The sequence below is a fragment of the Pongo abelii genome, chromosome Y (assembly GCF_028885655.2).
Source record: "Pongo abelii isolate AG06213 chromosome Y, NHGRI_mPonAbe1-v2.0_pri, whole genome shotgun sequence".
NCBI lineage: Eukaryota > Metazoa > Chordata > Mammalia > Primates > Hominidae > Pongo > Pongo abelii.
In genome coordinates, this window is record NC_072009.2 from 10,708,883 (window position 1) to 10,719,160 (window position 10,278).

The window sequence follows — 10,278 nt, forward strand, 5'->3', positions numbered from 1 at the left end:
TGCCCCTGGATGAGCTAATTACTAATTATTTGTCAGAAAGAGTCCCTTATAGGACAACTGCATATCACAAAGATTATATCTCTCATACTTTCATGAGATCTTTGGTCACCTGGAGATGGCAAATCAAAATCTGACTGGAATAAGAAAATGCCTTTTGTTTTTGCATTTGTCCTAGGCTTAAACTTAGGAAATTTTTAATAAGTCATGTGCTGCTGACTCTTATTATAAATTATATTACAGAAAAAGCAGCAGTACAACCTGGCCAACCAGGTTACCTCACATAACTGTTCCTTTCTAGCATCTTTCAATTAGGAGAATTTCATTTCTAGAGACATAAAAATATTCTGGAAAAACTTTATCTTTTATAAAAGAGTATAAACCACTGGTAAATAAAACTCATGACCATCAGTCAAGTGGGAAGACTGAGATTTTCTCAGGAAAGTTTCACTCAGTCATCTGCAGATATGAAGGAGAAATTGGGGTTCAAACAGCTGATGCTGGTATCAAAGAACTTGGTTCCTGTAATGTTCCAGATTATCTTGGGATGTGTACTCTGAGGTCCCTTCATGATTGTTAGAATTGTTAGCTCAAAAAGTGGGGGGGTCTTATATAGAATTAAAGTTAGCTTTTTTTCACAGTCTTACTGAGCATTGCAATTCAAGAAAGTATTTGCTCCAGGTGAGATTCAGCTCATATCCACCTGTGGTGGCTACAGGGTAAGACTCCTTCTGCTTGAGAAAAGTGGAGGGAAAAGTAAAGGACTTTGTCTAGCACCTTAAGTATCAGCCCCGTCACAGTGGAGTTATGAGGTCTGTGATTTCAGGCCTTGGCTCTAGGATGGCATTTCAGGACCTTCTAGGGCCAGAAGAGAGCCCCCTTCCATGAAAGGTAAGTCACAGGTTTGGCAGCATTCTCTACTAGTTGACTTAAGGCACCTTGGGCCTTAAGGGAACATCAGTGGCAGTCTGACAGTGTTCCATGTGGACCTGTGTTGGTTGTAGCCATGGAGTGAGGCTCCTCTGTCTTTGGAAAGTGGACAGAAGAGGGGGAAGGACTGCAGTTTGTGGTTCAGCTCAGCTGCAGTACATTAGAACACCAGGTAGCCTCTAATATTTTGACTCTAGTCCCTGGCTGCTACATGGCACCTTTAGAACTGCCTAAGGCATGAATAATTTGCCACTCTGAAGGGAAGGACACAGTACTGGCTGGCTTTATGACCTACTGATCATAGAGCCCCAGGGCCTTGAGCCACCTTAGGTGGTGGGTAAGAGTGGTTTGAGCACGCCATGTGTAAGATCCAGTGCTGTGTTGGCATCTGGTCTGACCCAGCACAATTCTGCTGCAGGTTCCCACAGCAGTGCTTCTGTTATTACACTCCTGGCTCCAAGTGGCTTAGATGAAAAACAAACACACACACACACACACACACACACACACATATTCCATTGGTAAAAAGCAGTGTTTGTGTTATTACACTCCTGGCTCCAGGTGGCTTATGAGAGGGAAAGACACACATACACACACACACACACACACACACACACACACACATCATTTATTTGGCAAAAAGCAAGAGAAGAAAACAAGAGTCTCTGCCTGGAAATCCAGAGAATTCTTCTGTGTACTGTCTGAGACAATCCCGGTGTTACCTCCATAAGTCTGAAAGAACCATAAGACCATAGGACTTGGGGTGACCCCTAAAGCCAATATACGTTAGAACACAATACTCAAGTGTTTTTAAATATCTGGAAGCCTTCCCAAGAAAGAGAGGTACAAATAAGCCCAGACTATGAAGACCATAAGAAATATCTAATTCTGGCTAGGTGCTGTGGCTCATGCCTGTAATCCCAGCACTTTGGGAGGCCAAGGTGGGTGGATCACCTGAGATCAGGAGTTTGAGACCAGCCTGGCCAACAGAGAGAGAAACGCCTTGTTTACTAAAAAATACAAAATTTAGCCAGGTGTGTTGGCAAGCACCTGTAGTCCCAGCTACTTTGGAAGCTGAGGTAGGAGAATTGCTTTATACCAGGAGGTGGAGATTGCAGTGAGTTGAGATTGTGCCACTGCACTCAAGTCTGGGTGTCAAAGTGAGACTCCATCTCTGAAAAGAAAAAGAAAAAAGGAAAGAAAGTTTATTCAAAAAAAAATAACAGAGAACATCTTAAACCTAGAGGACTACATCAATATCCATATACAACAAAGTAATAGGATACTAAACTGATTTAACCCAAAGAAGACACCTTAAGGCATATAATAATCAAACTCCCAAAGGTCAAAGATAAAGGAAGAGTTTTAAAAGTAGCAAGAGAAATGACACATTAAAAAAATGCAATGGAGCCCTAACACTTTCAGCAGTGGACTTTTCAGAGGAAACCTTGTGGGCCAAAATTCTTAAAATGCTGAAGCAAACAAAACAAACAAACAAAAAATACCTTTCATCGTAGACTGGTATGTTCAATGAAAATATCTTTCAAACATGAAGGAGCGATAAAGACTGTCAAAGACAAAAGCTGAGGGATATCATGAACACAATACCTGTCCTACAAAAAAAAAAAAAAATGTTTAAAGGAAGTACTTCAATCAGAAAGCAAATTACATTTATGAGCAATAAGAAATCATCTGACAGTACAGAACTCACTGGTATAGTAAGCATACAGAAAAACTACAAAATATTATAATATTGTAACTGTGTTGTATGAATTACTCTTACTTAGGAAGAGTAAACCATGAATCAATCAAAAATAATAACTGCAACAACTTTTCAAGACATAGTCCCTAATACAAAAATAAACAAGAAAAAGTTAAAAGTGAGGTGACAAAGTTAAGGTATAGAGCTTTTATTATTTTTTCTTTTGGCTTGTTTGTTTGTTTATACAGACAGTGTTAAATTGCTATCAGCTTAAAATGTTGTGTTATAAGATAGCATTTGAAAGCCTTATGGTAACCTCAAACCAAAAAACATACAATGGATGTGGATTAAAAAAAGAAATAAACCAAAAACTAAATCATATCACCAGAGAAAATCACCTTCACTGAAAGCAAGACAGGAAGGAAACAAGGAAAGAAGACCACAAAGCAGCCACAAAACAAATAAGAAAATGGAAAATGGCAAGAGTAAGCACTTAGTTATCAATAATAAAATTGACTGTAAATGAACTGAACTCTACAATCAAAAGACATACAGTGGCTGCATAAATAAAACAATAAGATCTAATGACCTGTTGCTTAAGAAACACAATTCACATACAAAAACACACATAGACTGAAAATAAGGGATGGAAATAATTATTTCATGCCAATGGAATCCCCCCACCACCAAAAAAAGAAAAAAGAGCAGGAGTCACTATATTGGACAAAATAGATTTCAAGACTAAATCTGTAACAGGAGACAAAGAGGTTCACTACATAATGGTAAAGAAGTAAATTTAACATGAGGACATAACATTTTTAAATATATATGTACTCAACCCTGGAGCACCTGACATATAAAGCAAAGATTATTAGAGCTAGAAAAAGATAAACCCCAATACAATAAAAGTTGGAGACTTCAAAACCTCACTTTCAACATTGGACAGGATTTCCAGACAAATCAATAAAAAACATTGGACTTAATCTGCACTAGAGACCAAATTGACTTAACAGGTATTTACATAACATTTCATCCAATATTCTGTAACATGGATGACTATTTCATCCAATGGCTGCAAATAATACATTTTTTTCTTAGCACATATATTATTTTTCAAAGATAGATCATGTGTTATTTTACAAAACAAGTCTTGAAACTTTCCAAAAACTGTAATAATATTAAGCATCTTTTCTGACCACAATGGAATATAACTAGAAATAAATAACAGAAGGAGTTTTGGAAACTATACAAATACATGGAAATTGAATAATATACTTCTGAATGACCAGTAGGTCAATAAAAGATTAAGAAGAAAATTTAAAAATTTATTGAAACAAATGATAAAGGAAATATGGCATACCAAAACCTATGAAATGCAATGAAAGCAGTACTAAGAGGTAAGTATATGGCTATAAGTGGTTACATGAAAAAAGAAGAAAACCTTCAAATAAAAACCTACCAATTCCTCCTGAAGAACTAGAAAAGCAAAATCAAAGTGAATCCAAAATTAGCACAAAAAAAGAAATCATAAAGATTAGAGCATACATAAATGAAATTGAAATAAAAAATACAAAGAACAATGAAGCAAAAAGATTTTTTTAAAAAAATATATATACAAAATTGAGAATCCCTTAGCCAGAGTAAGAAAAAATGAGTGAAGATCCAAATAACTCAGAGTTGAAAAAGGAGACATTGAAATTGATTCTGCAGAATCTCAAAGGATCATTACTGGCTACCATGAGCAGTATTGCAAAGAGTGGAAAATCTTGAAGAAATAGAAAAATTTCTAGAGACATGAAACCTATCATGAAGAGTGAATCATGAAGAAATCCAAAACATAAACAAACCAATAACAACTAATGACATCAAAGCTGTAATAAAAATACTCCCAGGGAAGAAAAGCCCAGGACCTGATGGCATAATTGTTGAATTTTATCAAACATTTAAGGAAGAACTAATATTTATTCTACTCTATTCTGAAAAACAGAGAAGGAGAGAATACTTCCAAACCAATTCTATGAAATCATTGTTACTCTGATACCAAACCCAAAGATAAATTAAAAAAAGAAAACTACAGACCAATATGACAGATAAATATTGATTAAAAAAGTCCTCAATAAAATACTATTATAGCAAACTGAATTCAGTGATACATTTAAAAGTTTATTTGTTGTGACCAATTGGGAATTATGTCTGGAATTCCAAGATGGGTAAGAATGCACAAACCAATCAATGCAATATATCATAGTCACAGAATAAAAGACAAAGGTTAATATGATCATTTCACTCATGCTAAGGAAGCACTTAATGAAATTTAGCATCTCTTCCTGATAAAAATTCTAAAAAAAAAAAACAAACAAATAGGGAATAGAAGAAATATACCTCAACATAACAAAAGCCACATATGACAGACCCATGGCTAATATCATACTGAGTGAGATAAAGCTGATCTTTCTCAAAGATTTGGAAAACAAGTATATCTAAAGTAACCACTGTTAATTAACACAGTAAGAGAGGTCCTAACTAGAGCATTCAGGCAAAAGAAAGATACAGAGGGCATCCAAATTGGAAAGAAAGGTGTCAAATTATCATTGCTTGCAGATGATATTATCTTGTATTTGGAAAAACCTAAAGATTTCACCAAAAAAAAACTATGAGCACAGATAAGCAAATTTAGTGAAGTTGTTAGATACAAAATGAATATACAAAAATCATTAGCATTTGTTTATGCCAACTGTGAACAATCTGAAAAGGAAATGAAGAATGTAATTTCATTTATAATAGCAATAAACAAATACCTAGGAATTAACTAAAGAAGTGAAAGATTTCTGTAATGAAAACAATTAAACACTGATGAAAGAAATTGAAGATGACACACACACACAAAAAGATATTCTTTGTTAATGGATTGGAAGAATCAATATTGTTGCAATGTCCACACTACCCAAAACAATCTGAAGATTCCATGCAAGCCCTATCAAAATACCAAGAAAATTATTTATAGAAATAGGTAAAGTGATTCTAAAATTTATATGGAAACACAAAAAACCCACAATAGCCAAACCTTTCCTAAGCCAAACTGGAGAAATTACATCAACTGACTTTAAATTATACTACAGAGATACGGTAACCAAAACAACATGGTACTGTCATAAAAAACAGACACATAGACCAATAAAACAGAATAGAGAACACAGAAACAAATCCATACACCTATATTGAAGTGATTTTTGATAAAGATGCCAAGCGTATATACTGGGGAAAACAGTATTTAATTAATATTAAATTAATATTAAATATTAATATTAAATTAATATTAAAAACAGTTTTTAATAAATTGTTCCAAGAAAAGTAGATATCCATATTCAGAAAAATGAAAATAGATCCCTAACTCTTGCCATATGCCAAAATAAAATGAACATAGATTAAATAATCAAATCTAAGACCTCAGACTATGAAAATACTGCAAGAAAGCATAGGAGAAACTCTCTAGGATATTGATTGGGGCAAAAACTTATGAAGTCATACCCCACAAGCAGTGGCAACCAAAACAAAAATGGTCAAATGGAATCACACCAAGTTAAAAAGCTTCTTAATGGGTGCAGCACAACAATATGGCACATATATACATATGCACCAAACCTGTACGTTGTGCACATGTACCCTAGAACTTAAAGTATAATATTTAAAAAAAAGCTTCTGCACAACAAAAGACACTCTTAACAAAGTGAAGAGATAACCTAAAGAATATAGGAAATATCTGCAAACTACACATCTGACAAGGGATTAATAACTAGAATATATAAGAAGCTCAAACAATTCTATAGGAAAAAAAACTAATAATCTAATTTTTAAATGGGCAAAATATTGGAATTGATGTTTCTCAAAGGAAGACATGCAAATGGCAAACAGGCCTATAAAAAGGTGCCAAACATCATTAATCATCAGATAAATGCAAACCAAAACTAGAATGAGACACCATCTCACTCCAGTAAAAATGGTTTATATCCAAAACAAGGGCAATAACAAATCATGGCAAAGATGTGGAGTAAAGGAAAACCTCATAAACTGTTGATGTAAATGTAAATTACTACAACCACTAGGGAGAAGAGTTTGGAGGGTTCTCAAAAAACTTAAAATAGAGCTACCATATAATTCAGCAATCCCACTGCTGAGCATATATACCCCCATAAAAGAAAACAAGTACATCAAAGATAACCTGCACTCTCATGTTTTTTGCAGCACTATTCACAACAGCTGAAATTTGGAAGCAATCTGTGTCCATCAACAGAAGAATGGATTTTAAAAATGTAGTACATACACCCAACAGAGTACTATTCAGCCATAAAAAAGAATGAGATCCAGTCATTTTTAACAACATAGGTTGTACTGATTGTAATTATGTTAAGTGAAATAAGTCAGGCACAGAGAGATGAAAATCACATCTTCTCATTTATTTGTAGGATTTAAATGTCAAAGGAATTAAACTCATGGGAATAGAAGGTACAAGGCTGGTTACCAGAGACTGGAAAAGGTAGAGAGAATTGGTGAAAAGATGAGTTTGGTTAATGGGCACAAAAGAAATAGAATAAATAAGACCTAGTGTTTGCTAATACAACAGGGTGAATATAGTCAATAATAACTTAATAGTACATTTTAAAATAACTAAAATAATATAATTAGATTGTAATACAAAGTTTAAACGTTTGAGGGTATAGATATTTCATTATTCCATTCTGATAATGTGATTATTTCGTGTTACATGCCTGTAGTGAAGCATATATCCCATAAATATATAAATCTATCATTTACTCACAAAAAATAAAAATATAAAACATTAAAAATAAAACACAATGGAATATTTTGCATATAAAAAACATTGTCCTAAAATTTATATAGTCTCAAGGAACTGTTAATAGCCAAAACACTCTTAAGAAAACAGAATTGGAGGTCTCACATTTTCTTATTTGAAAACCTATCACAAAACAAAGGTAATAAAAGGTATTACTTGTGTAAATATAGTATAAAATAAATAAAATATATATAGAACTCACAAATAAGCCTTCTAGTGAGATGATTTTTGACAAGAGAGATAAGACAATTTAATGGGAGAAATAGTTTTTTTTTTTAACAAATGGTGTTGGGGAAAATAAGTATTGACAGGGAAAAACAACAAAAATTAAATCCTTACTTTATACCATATATAAAAATTAACTCAATATGGGTCAAAAACCTAAAGTTAAGGCCTAAATATGTAGAGTTCTCAGACAAAAATATACGAAAAAATCTTCATGATGCTGAGTACACAACACAATGAAGACAGAAATAATGGCATTCTTTGAAAGCAATGAGAACAAAAAGATAAAATGCCAACATCTCTAGGACACAGTTAAAGTAGTACTTAGAGGGAAATTGATAGCACTAAATGACCACATCAGAAAGTGGGAAAGATAAAAAGTTGGAACCCTAACATCACAATTGAAAGAACTAATGAAGCAAGAGCAAAGAAATTCAAAGCTACCAGAAGACAAGAAATAACTAAGATGAGAGCAGAACTGAAGGAAAAGAAGATATCAAAAGTTCTTCAAAAAATCAATGAATCAAGAGTTGCTTTTCTGAAAAGATTCAAAAAACACATAGACTGTTAGTCAGACTCATAAAGAAGAAAAGAGGGAAGAATCAAATCCTCTCAATAAGCAATGATGAAAGGGATATCACCACTGATCCCACAGAAATACATACTACCACACAGATCCTGCAGAAATACAGCCTACCATATAAACACTTCTACACAAATAAACTAGAGAATCTAGAAGAAATGGATAAATTCATGGACATATAAACCCTCTCAAGACTAAACCAGGAAGACGTCAAGTCTCCGAATAGACAAATACCAAGTTCTGAAATTGAGGCAGTAATTAATAGCCTAGTAACCAAAAACAGCCCAGGACCAGACGGATTCAGAGCAGAATTCTACCAGAGATAAAAAGAGGAGCTGGTAACACTCTTTCTGAAACTACTCCAGACAATAGAAAAGTCGGTCTCTGCCCTAACTCCTTTTATGGGGATGGCATTATCCTGATACCAACACCTGACAGATGCAAAACAAAATAAGATAATTTCAGGCCAATATCCATGATGAACATTGACACAAAAATCTTCAATAAAATACTAGCAAACTGAATCCAGCAGCACATCAAAAGGCTTATCCACCATGATTGAGTCAGCTTCATCCCTGGGATACAAGGTTGGTTCAACACACACAAATCAATAAATGTAACCCATCATATAAACAGAACCAACGACAGAAACCACATGATTATCTCAATACATGCAGAAAAGGCCTTCGATAAAATTCAACACCCCTTCATGCTAAAAACTCTTAATAAACTAGGTATCACTGGAACATATCTCAAAATAATAAGAAGCTATTTGTGACAAACCCACAGCCAATATCACATTAACTGGGCAAAAGGTGGAAGCATTCCCTTTGAAAACTGGCATAAGGATGCCGTCTCTCAACACTCCTATTTAACACAGTTTTGGAAGTTCTGATTGCCAGAGCAATCAGGCAAGAGAAAGAAATAAAGCATATTCAAATAGGAAAAGAGGAGGTTGGAGGTTAAATGATCTCTGTTTGCAGATGACATGATTGTAAATTTAGAAAACCCAATCATCTCGGCCCAAAAACTCCTTGAGCTGATAAACAACTTCAGCAAAGTCTCAGAATACAAAATCAATATGCAAAAATTACAAGCATTTCTATACACCAATAATAGACAAGCAGAGAGCCAAATCATGAGTGAACTCCAAAACACAATTGCTACAAAGGAAATGAAATATTTAGGAATTCAATGTACAAGGGATGTGAAGGACCTCTTCAAGGAGAACTACAAACCACTGCTCAATGAAATAAAACAGGATGCAAACAAATGGAAGAACACTCCATGCTCATGGGTAGGAAGAATCAATATCATGAAAATTCCCATACTGCCCAAGGTAATTTATAGATTCAATGCCATCCCCATCAAGTTACCAATGACTTTCTTCACAGAATTGGAAAAACTACTTTAAAGTTCATATGGAAACAAAAAAGAGTCCACATTGACAAGTCAATCCTAAGCCAAAAGAACAAAGCTGGAGGCATCACACTATCTGACTTCAAACTATACTACAAGGCTACAGTAGCCAAAACAGCAAGGTACTGATACTAAAACAGATATATAGACCAATGGAACAGAACAGAGGCCTCAGAAATAACACCACACATCTACAACCATCTGATCTTTGACAAACCTGACAAAAACAAGAAATGGGGAAAGGATTCCTTAATTAATAAATAGTGCTGGGGAAACTGGCTAGCCGTGTGTAGAAAGCTGAGACTGGATCCCTTTCTTACACCATATACCAAAATTAACTCAAGATGGATTAAAGACTGAAAATAAAACTTAAAACCATAAAAACCCTAGAAGAAAACCTAGGCAATATCATTCAGGACATAGGCATGGACAAAGACTTCATGACTAAACATCAAAAGCAATGGCAACACAAGCCAAAATTGACAAATGGAATCTAATCAAACTAAAGAGCTTCTGCACATCAAAAGAAACTATCATCATTATGAACAGGCAATCTACAGAATGGAAGAA